Source organism: Triticum urartu, chromosome 6 (genome assembly GCF_003073215.2).
Source record: "Triticum urartu cultivar G1812 chromosome 6, Tu2.1, whole genome shotgun sequence".
Classification (NCBI taxonomy): domain Eukaryota; kingdom Viridiplantae; phylum Streptophyta; class Magnoliopsida; order Poales; family Poaceae; genus Triticum; species Triticum urartu.
Window position 1 is genome coordinate 33922855 of NC_053027.1, and position 11696 is coordinate 33934550.

Consider the following 11696-nt stretch of genomic DNA (forward strand, 5'->3'; position numbering starts at 1 on the left):
TCCCATGGCAAGAACAACCAATCTAGTAGGCCAAACCAAAGTGATAATTTGAAGAGACTTGCAAAGATAACTAATCATACATAAAAGAATTCAAAGAAGATTCAAATATTATTCATAGATAGACTTGATCATAAACCCACGATTCATCGGTCTCAACATACACACCGCAAAAAGAAGGTTACATCGAATAGATATCCACGAGAGAGGGGGAGAACATTGTATTGAGATCCAAAAAGAGAGAAGAAGCCATCTAGCTACTATATGGACCCGTAGGTCTGAAGTAAACTACTCACACTTCATCGGAAGGGCTTGGATGATGATGTAGAAGCCCTCCGTGATCGATGCCCCCTCCGGTGGAGCTCCGGAACAGGCCCCAAGATGGGATCTCATGGATACAGAAAGTTGTGGTGGTGGAATTAGGTGTTTGGCTCCGTATCTGATCATTTGGGGGTACGTGGATATATATATATATATATAGGATGAAGAAGTACGTCGGTGGAGTAACAGGGGGCCCACGAGGGTGGAGGGCGCGCCTAGGGGGGGGGGCAGGCGCGCCCCCCTACCTCGTGGCCTCCTGTTAATTGGCTTGACGTAGGGTCCAAGTCTCCTGAGTTGTATTCGGTGAGAAAATCACGTTCCCGAAGGTTTCATTCCGTTTGGACTCCGTTTGATATTCCTTTTCTTCGAAACTCTAAAACAGGTAAAAAACAGCAATTCTGGGCTGGGCCTCCGGTTAATAGGTTAGTCCCAAAAATAACATAAAAGTGGATAATAAAGCCCAATAATGTTCAAAACAATAGATAATATAGCATGGAGCAATCAAAAATTATAGATACATTGGAGACGTATCACTCTACTCACGGGCGAGGGGTATATATAGCCACCTCATTGGTCCCGGTTCGTGGCTGGAACCGGGACTAAAGGCCCCCCTTCTGTCCTGGTTCTAGGCAAGAATCGGGACCAATGGATGTGGGCCAGGAGTGAGGCCCATTGGTCCCGGTTCGTGGATAGAACCGGGACAAATGGGTCCACATGAACCGGGACAAATGCCTCCCGAGGCCCGGCCGGGCCCCTGGGCGCACAAACAGGGACGTATGCCCCCCATGGGTCCCGGTTCTTGACTGAACCGGGACTAATGGGCTTGGAAGGCTCCAACCAAAGCCATGTTTTCTACTAGTGGTACTCTTGATCCAACTGAGGCCGAGGGAGAGTTTCGTCAGCACGACGGCGTGATGAAGTTAGCGGCGCAGGGCTTCGCCTAAGCACTACAACGATATGACCGAGGTGGAAATCTATGGAGGGGGCACCGCACACAGCTAAGACAACTGTCAACTTGTGTGTCTATGGGGTGCCCCCCTCCCCCGTATATAAAGGAGGGGAGGAGGGGAGGGCCTGCCCTCTCTATGGCGCGCCCAAGGGGGAGTCCTACTCCCAGTAGGAGTAGGTTTCCCCCCTTTCCCTAGTTGGAGTAGGAGAAGAAGGAAGAGGGAGAGAGAGGGAAAGAAAGGGGGTAGCCCCCCACCCAATTCGGATTGGGCTTGGGGGGCTCCCTCCACCTGGCCGCCTCCTCCTCTCTCCCACTGAGGACTAATAAGGCCCATTGACTCCCCGGGGGGTTCCGGTAACCCCCCGGTACTCCGATAAATGCCCGAACTCATCCGGAACCATTCCGATGTCCAAAAATAGCCTTCCAATATATCGATTTGTATTTCTCAACCATTTGGAGACTCCTCGTCATGTCCATGGTCACATCCGGGACTCTGAACTACCTTCGGTACATCAAAACACATAAACTCGTAATACCGATCGTCATCGAATGTTAAGCGTGCGGACCCTACGGGTTCGAGAACTATGTAGACATGACCGAGACTCACTTCCGGTCAATAACCAATTGCGGGACCTGGATACTCATATTGGTTCCTACATATTCTACGAAGATCTTTATTGGTCAAACCACATAACAACATATGTTGTTCCCTTTGTCATCGGTATGTAACTTGCACGAGATTCGATCGTCGGTATCTCAATACCAAGTTCAATCTTGTTACCGGCAGGTCTCTTTACTTGTTCCGTAATGCATCATCCCGCAACTAACTCATTAGTCACATTGCTTGCAAGGCTTATAGTGATGTGCATTACCGAGAGGGCCCAGAGATACCTCTCCGACAATCGGAGTGACAAATCCTAATCTCGATCTATGCCAACTAAACAAACACCATTGGAGACACCTGTAGAGCATCTTTATAATCACTCAGTTACGTTCTGACGTTTGATAGCACACTAAGTGTTCCTCCGGTATTCGGGAGTTGCATAATCTCATAGTCATAGAAACATGTATAAGTTATGAAGAAAGCAATAGCAATAAAGTAAACGATCATAGTGATAAGCTAACGGATGGGTCAAGTCAATCACATCATTCTCTAATGATGTGATCTCGTTCATCAAATGACGACTCTTGTCCATGGCTAGGAAACTTAACCATCTTTGATTAACGAGCTAGTCAAGTAGAGGCATACTAGTGACACTCTGTTTGTCTATGTATTCACACATGTACTAAGTTTCCGGTTAATACAATTCTAGCATGAATAATAAAAATTTATCATTGTATAAGGAAATATAAATAACAACTTTATTATTGCCTCTAGGGCATATTTCCTTCAGTCTCCCACTTGCACTAGAGTCAATAATCGATTCTAACACCCATGGAGTCTTGGTGCTCATCATGTTTTGCTCGTGAGAGAGCCTTAGTCAATGGGTCTACAACATTCAGATATGTATGTATCTTGCAAATCTCTACTCTCCCTCCTTGACTTGATCGCGGATGGAATTGAAGCGTCTCTTGATGTGCTTGGTTCTCTTGTGAAATCTGGATTCCTTTGCCAAGGCAATTGCACCAGTATTGTCACAAAAGATTTTCATTGGAACCGATGCACTAGGTATGACACTTAGATCAGATATGAACTCCTTCATCCAGACTCCTTCCTTTGTTGCTTCCGAAGCAGCTATGTATTCCGCTTCACACGTAGATCCCGCCACGACGCTTTGCATAGAACTGCACCAACTGACAGCTCCACCATTCAATAAAAATACGTATCCGGTTTGTGACTTAGAGTCATCCGGATCAGTGTCAAAGCTTGCATCGACGTAACCGTTTATGACGAGCTCTTTGTCACCTCCATAAACGAGAAACATATCCTTAGTCCTTTTCAGGTATTTCAGGATGTTCTTGACTGTTGTCCAGTGATCCACTCCTAGATTACTTTGGTACCTCCCTGCTAAACTAATAGCAAGGCACACATCAGGTCTAGTACACAACATTGCATACATGATAGAACCTATGGCTGATGCATAGGGAATGACTTTCATTTTCTCTCTATCTTCTGCATTGGTCGGGCATTGAGTCTGACTCAACTTCACACCTTGTAACATAGGAAAGAACACTTTCTTTGCTTGATCCATTTTGAACTTCTTCAAAACTTTATCAAGGTATGTGCTTTGTGAAAGTCCAATTAAGCGTCTTGATCTATCTCTATGGATCTTGATGCCCAATATATAAACCAAGGTCTTTCATTGAAAAATTCTTATTCAAGTATCCTTTTATGCTATTCAGAAATTCAGTATCATTTCCAATCAACAATGTGTCATCCACATATAATATCATAAATGCTACAGAGCTCCCACTCACTTTCTTGTAAATACAGGCTTCTCCAAAAGTCTGTATAAAACCATATGCTTTGATCACACTATCAAAGAGTCTATTCCAACTCCGAGAGGCTTGCACCGGTCCATAAACGGATCGCTGATCTTGCACACTTTGTTGGCACCTTTTGGATCGACAAAACCTTCTGGTTGCATCATATACAATTCTTCTTTAAGGTATCCATTAAGGAATGCAGTTTTGACATCCATTTGCCAGATTTCATAATCATAAAATGCGGCAATTGCTAACATGATTCAGACGGACTTAAGCATCTCTACGGGTGAGAAGGTCTCATCGTAGTCAACTCCTTGAACTTGTCAAAAACCTTTTGCAACAAGTCAAGCTTTGTAGATAGTAACATTACCATCAGCGTCAATCTTCTTCTTGAAGATCCATTTATTCTCTATGGCTTGCCGATCATCAGGCAAGTCAACCAAAGTCCACACTTGGTTCTCATACATGGATCCCATCTCAGATTCATGTCCTCAAGCCATTTTGCGGAATCTGGGCTCATCATCGCTTCCTCATAGTTCATAGGTTCGGCATGGTCAAGTAACATGACTTCTAGAACAGGATTACCGTACCACTCTGGTGCGGATCTTACTCTAGTTGACCTACCATGTTCGGTAGTAACTTGATCAGAAGGTTCATGATCATCATCATTAGCTTCCTCACTAATTGGTGTAGGAATCACTGGAACTGATTCTGTGATGAACTACTTTCCAATAAGGGAGCAGGTACAATTACTTCATCAAGTTCTACTTTCCTCCCACTCACTTCTTTTGAGAGAAACTCCTTCTCTAGAAAGGATCCATTCTTAGCAACGAATATCTTGCCTTCGGATCTGTGATAGAAGGTGTACCCAACAGTCTCCTTTGGGTATCCTATGAAGACACATTTCTCCGATTTGGGTTCGAGCTTATCAGTTGAAGCTTTTTCACATAAGCATCGCAGCCCCAAACTTTAAGAAATGACAACTTGGGTTTCTTTCCAAACCACAGTTCATAAGGTGTCGTCTCAACGGATTTCGATGGTGCCCTATTTAACGTGAATGCAGCCTTCTCTAAAGCATAACCCCAAAACGATAGCGGTAAATCAGTAAGAGACATCATAGATCGCACTATATATAATAAAGTATGATTACGATGTTCGGACACACCATTACGTTGTGGTGTTCCAGGTGGTGTGAGTTGTGAAACTATTCCGCATTGTTTCATATGAAGATCAAACTCGTAACTCAAATATTCTCCTCCACGATCAGATCGCAGAAACTTTATTTTCTTGTTACGATAATTTTCCACTTCACTCTGAAATTCTTTGAGCTTTTCAAATGTTTCAGACTTATGTTTCATCAAGTAGATATACCCATATCTGCTCAAATCATCTGTGAAGGTCAAAAAATAACGATACCAGCCACGAGCATCAACACTCATTGGACCGCATACATCAGTATGTATTATTTCCAACAAGTCTGTTGCTCGCTCCATTGTTCCGAGAACGGATTTTTAGTCATCTTGCCCATTAGGCATGGTTCGCAAGCATCAAGTGATTCCAAAAGCCCATCAGCATGGAGTTTCTTCATGTGCTTTACACCAATATGACCTAAATGGCAGTGCCACTATCATTATTAAACTTATATCTTTTGGCTTCAATACTATGAAAATGTGTATCACTACTATCAAGATTTAGTAAAAATAGACCACTCATCAAAGGTGCATGACCATAAAAGATATTATTCATATAAATAGAACACCCATTATGCTCTTATTTAAATAAATAACTGTCTTGCATCAAACAAGATCCAAATATAATGTTCATGCTCAATGCTGGCACCAAATAACAATTATCCAGGTCTAAAACTAATACCGAAGGTAGATGTAGAGGTAGCGTGTTGATGGCGATCACATCGACTTTGGAACCATTTCCCACGCACATCGTCACCTCGTCCTTAGACAATATTCGCTTAATACGTAGCCCCTGTTTCGAGTTGCAAATATTAGCAACAGAACCAGTATCAAATACTCAGGCACTACCGCGAGCATTAGTAATGTACACATCAATAACATGTATATCAAATATACCTTTCACTTTGCCATCCTTCTTCTCTGTCAAATACTTGAGGTAGTTCCGCTTCCAGTGACCAGTCCCTTTGCAGTAGAAGCACTCAGTCTTAGGCTTAGGTCCAGACTTGGGCTTCTTCACTTGAGCAGCAACTTGCTTGCCGTTCTTTTTGAAGTTCCCCTTCTTCCCTTTACCCTTTTTCTTGAAACTGGTGGTCTTGTTGACCATCAACACTTGATGCTCCTTCTTGATTTCTACCTCCGCAGCTTTTAGCATTGCGAAGAGCTTGGGAATCGTCTTATCCATCCCTTGCATATATAGTTCATCACGAAGCTCTTGTAGCTTGGTGGAAGTGATTGAAGAACTCTGTCAATGACACTATCAATTGGAAGATTAACTCCCAGTTGAGTCAAGTGATTGTGGTATCCAGACATTCTGAGTATATGCTCACTGACAGAACTATTCTCCTCCATTTTGCAGCTATAGAACTTATTGGAGACTTCATATCTCTCAATCCGGGCATTTGCTTGAAATATTAACTTCAACTCCTAGAACATCTCATATGCTCCATGACGTTCAAAACGTCATTGAAGTCCCTGAAGGAAATATGCCCTAGAGGCAATAATAAAGTTGTTATTTATATTTCCTTATATCATGATAAATGTTTATTATTCATGCTATAATTGTATTAACCGGAAACTTAGTACATGTGTGAATACATAGACAAACAGAATGTCACTAGTATGCCTCTACTTGACTAGCTCGTTGAATCAATGATGGTTATGTTTCCTAACCATAGACATGAGTTGTCATTTGATTAAGAGATCACATCATTAGAGAATGATGTGATTGACTTGACCCAACCGTTAGCTTAGCACGATGATTGTTTAGTTTGTTGCTATTGCTTTCTCCATAACTTATACATGTTCCTATGACTATGAGATCATGCAACTCCCGAATGTTGGAGGAACACTTTGTGTGCTACCAAACGTCACAACATAACTGGGTGATTATAAAGGTGCTCTGCAGGTGTCTCCGATGGTGTTTGTTGAGTTGGCATAGATCGAGATTAGGATTTATCACTCCGATTGTCGGAGAGGTATCTCTAGGCCCTCTCGGTAATGCGCATCAGTATAAGCCTTGCAAGCAATGTGACTGATGAGTTAGTTATGGGATGTTGCATTACAGAACGAGTAAAGAGACTTGTCGGTAACGAGATTGAACTAGGTATTGAGATACCGACGATCGAATCTCGGGCAAGTAACATACCGATGACAAAGGGAACAACGTATGTTGTTATGCAGTTTGACCGATAAAGATCTTCCTAGAATATGTCGGAGCCAATATGAGCATCCAGGTTCTGCTATTGGTTATTGACCAGAGATGTGTCTCGGTCATTTCTACATAGTTCTCGAACTCGTAGGGTCCGCACGCTTAACATTCTGTGACGATTTGTATTATGAGTAATGTGATTTGATGACCGAAGTTTGTTTGCAGTCCCGGATGAGATCATGGACATGACGAGGAGTCTCGAAATGGTCGAGACGTAAAGATCGATATATTGGAAGTCTATATTCGGACATCGGTAAGGTTTCGAGTGATTCGGGTATTTTTCGGAGTACCAAAGAGTTACAGGAATTCGTATTGGGCCTTAATGGGCCATACGGGAAAGGAGAGAAAGGCCTCATGGGTGGCCGCGCCCCTTCCCCATGGACTAGTCCGAATTGGACTAGGGAAAGGGGGCGCCCCCTTCCTTCCTTCTCCTTCTCCCTTCCCTTTTTCCTATTCCATGTAGGAGGTGGAATCCTACTAGGACCGGGGAGTCCTAGTAGGACTCCACACTTTGGGCGCGCCTATGAGGGCCGGCCTCCTCCTCCCTCCATCCTTTATATACGTGGTCAGGGGCACCCCATAGACACACAAGTTGATCATTGATCTCTTAGCCGTGTGCGGTGCCCCCCTCCACTATAATCCACCTCGGTCCTATCGTAGCGGTGCTTAGGCGAAGCCCTGTTCCGGTAGCATCATCATCACCGTCATCACGCCGTCATGTTGACGAAGCTCTCCCTCAACACTCTACTGAATCGTGAGTTCGTGGGACGTCACCGAGCTGAACGTGTGCAGATCGCGGAGGTGCCGTACTTTCGGTACTAGGATCAGTCGGATCGTGAAGACGTATGACTGCATCAACCATGTTGTCATAACACTTCCGTTTACGATCTATGAGGGTACGTAGACAATACTCTCCCTCTCGTTGCTATGCATCACCATGATCTTGCATGTGCGTAGGAAATTTTTGAAATTACTGCGTTCCCCAACAGTGGCCTCAGAGCCAGGTCTATGTGTAGATGTTATATGCACGAGTAGAACACAAAGGAGTTGTGGGTGTGGGTATATACATATTGCTTGCCGTCACTAGTTGATTCTTGATTCAGCGGTATTGTTAGATGAAGCGGCTCAAACGAACATTACGCGTATGCTTACGCGAGACTGGTTCTACCGACGTGCTTCGCACACAGGTGGCTGGTGGGTGTCGGTTTCTCCAACTTTAGTTTAATCGGATTCAATGAACAGGGTTCTTTTTGAAGATCAAAAAATAATCACTATACCGCGTTGTGGTTTTTGATGCGTAGGTAAGGACGGTTCTTGCTCAGCCTGTAGCAGCCACGTAAAACTTGCAACAACAAAGTAGAGGACGTCTAACTTGTTTTTGCAGGGTATGTTGTGATGTGATATGGTCAAGACATGATGCTAAATTTTATTGTATGAGATGATCATGTTTTGTTAAAGTTATCGGCAACTGGCAGGAGCCTTATGGTTGTCTCTTTATTGCATAAGATGCAAGCGCCATATAATTGCTTTACTTTATCATTAGTTCGAACCAAATCGAAGAAATGTGTCTTCATAGGATACCCAAAGGAAACTGTTGGGTACACCTTATATCACAGATCCGAAGGCAAGATATTCGTTGCTAAGAATGGATCCTTTCTAGAGAAGAAGTTTCTCTCGAAAGAAGTGATTGGGAGGAATGTAAAACTTGATGAGGTAATTGTACCTTCTCCCGAATTGGAAAATAGTTCATCAGAGAAATCAGTTCTAGTGATTCCTACACCAATTAGTGAGGAAGTTAATGATAATGAGCATGAAACTTCAGATCAAGTTACTACCGAACCTCGTAGGTCAACCAGAATACGTTTCGCACCAGAGTAGTACGGTAATCCTGTTCTGGAGGTCATGTTACTTGACCATGACGAACCTACGAACTACGAGGAAGCAATGATGAGCCCAGATTCCGCGAAATGGCTTGAAGCCATGAAATCTGAGATGAGATCCATGTATTAGAACAAAGTATGGACTTTGATTGACTTGCCCGTTGATCGGTGAGCCATTAAGAATAAATGGATTTTCAAGAGGAAGACGGACACTGATAGTAGTGTTACTATCTACAAAGCACGAATTGTCGCAAAAGGTTTTCGACAAGTTCAAGATGTTGACTACGATGATATTTTCTCACTCGTAGCGATGCTTAAGTCTGTCCGAATCATGTTAGCAATTGCCACATTTTATGAAATCTGGCAAATGGATGTCAAAACTGCATTCCTTAATGGATTTCTTAAAGAAGAGTTGTATATGATGCAACAAGAAGGTTTTGTCAATCCCAAAGGTGCTAACAAAGTGTGCAAGCTCCAGCGATCCATCTATGGACTGGTGCAAGCATCTCGGAGTTGGAATATATACTTTGATAAAGTGATCAAAGCATATGGTTTTATACAGACTTGCGGTGAAGCCTGTATTTACAAGAAAGTGAGTGGGAGCACTACATCATTTCTGATAAGTATATGTGAATGATATATTGTTGATCGGAAATAATGTAGATTTTTCTGGAAAGCATAAAGGAGTGTTTGAAAAGAGTTTTTCAAAGAAAGACCTCGATGAAGCTACTTACATATTGAGCATCAAGATCTATAGAGATAGATCAAGATGCTTGATATATTTTCAATGAGTACATACCTTGACAAGATTTTGAAGTAGTTCAAAATGGAAAAGTCAAAGAAGGAGTTCTTGCATGTGTTGCAAGGTGTGAAGTTGAGTAAAGACTCAAAACCCGACCACGGCAGAAAATAGAAAGAGAATGAAAAGTCATTCCATATGCCTCAGTCATAGGTTCTATAAAGTATGCTATGCTGTGTACCAGACCTATTGTGTACCTCACCATAAGTTTGGCAAGAGGGTACAATAGTGATCCAAGAGTGGATCACTGGACAACGGTTAAAAAAATCCTTAGTGGAATAAGGAAATGTTTCTCGGTTATAAGGTGACAAAGAGTTCGTCATAAAGAGTTACGTTGATGCAAGCTTTGACACCGATCTGGATGACTCTAAGTCTCGATCTAGATACATATCGAAAGTGGGAGCAATTAGCTAGAGTAGTTCCATGCAAAGCATTGTAGACATAGAAAATTTGCAAAATACATACGGCTCTGAATGTGGCAGACCCGTTGACTAAATTTCTCTCACAAGCAAAACATGATCACTCTTTGGGTGTTAATCACATAGCGATGTGAACTAGATTATTGACTCTAGTAAACCCTTTGGGTGTTAGTCACATGGAGATGTGAACTATTGGTGTTAAATCACATGACGATGTGAACTAGATTATTGACTCTATTGCAAGTGGGAGACTGAATGAAATAAGTCCTAGAGGCAATAATAAATTTGTTATTTATATTTCCTTATATCATGATAAATGTTTATTATTCATGTTATAATTTTATTAACCGGAACTTAGTACATGTGTGAATACATTGACAAACAGAATGTCACCTCTACTTGACTAGCTCATTGATTCAATGGTGGTTATGTTTCCTAACCATAGACATGAGTTATCATTTGATTAACGAGATCACATCATTAGAGAATTATGTGATTGATTTGACCCAACCGTTAGCTTAGCACGATGACCGTTTGGTTTGTTGTTATTGCTTTCTCCGTAACTTATACATGTTCCTATGACTATGAGATCATGCAACTCCCGAATGTCGGAGGAACACTTTGTGTGTTACCAAACGTCCCAATGTAACTGGGTGATTATAAAGGTGCTCTACAGGTGTCTCCGATGGTGTTCGTTGAGTTGCCATAGATCGAGATTATGATTTGTCACTCCGATTGTCGGAGAGGTATCTCTGGGCCCTCTCGGTAATGCGCATTACTATAAGCCTTCCAAGCAATGTGACTGATGAGTTAGTTATGGAATGTTGCATTACGAAACGAGTAAAGGGACTTGCCGGTAACGAGATTGAACTAGGTATTGAGATACCGACGATCGAATCTCGGGCAAGTAGCACATCGATGACAAAGGGAACAACGTATGTTGTTATGAGGACAAGCTTCTTTGCGAGTGTTGGCGAGACATTGGACAAGACCCAAAGACGGGCGCCGAGCAAAAGCATTCAACCTTTTGGGCTCATGTGCACCGAGAGTTTCATGAGCACAAGAAGTTTCCACCTTACCAATTTGTGAGCACGCGCGGGTGGGTCTCCATTTCCAAGCAGTGGAGGGTGATCCAACAAGAGTGCAACAAGTTTTGCGCCACCCTTAGAGAGCGTCAAGGCCCTCCCCGTGAGTGGCATCGGCATGCAAGACATGGTATGATAGCATGCAAGCCGCCCTTTTTTGTGTCATCAAGATCATCCTTTACGTGTTCATTTGCATATCACTTGCCCATATGCTTGCATGGAAACATTTTGTAGGCATTTCAACCTTTGGAGGCATTCAAGGTTCAACAGAATGGCAAGTGCTTCAACCTCTCCCGTTGTTATCGGGTCATGAAAGACGAGGAGAAGTTCAAGGCGCAATATGCCGCACTCAAGGCATGTGGGGGGAAGAAAGCCGTGGAGGATGTTGGGGAGGGTGAGCCGGCACGACCGCAGGGGAAG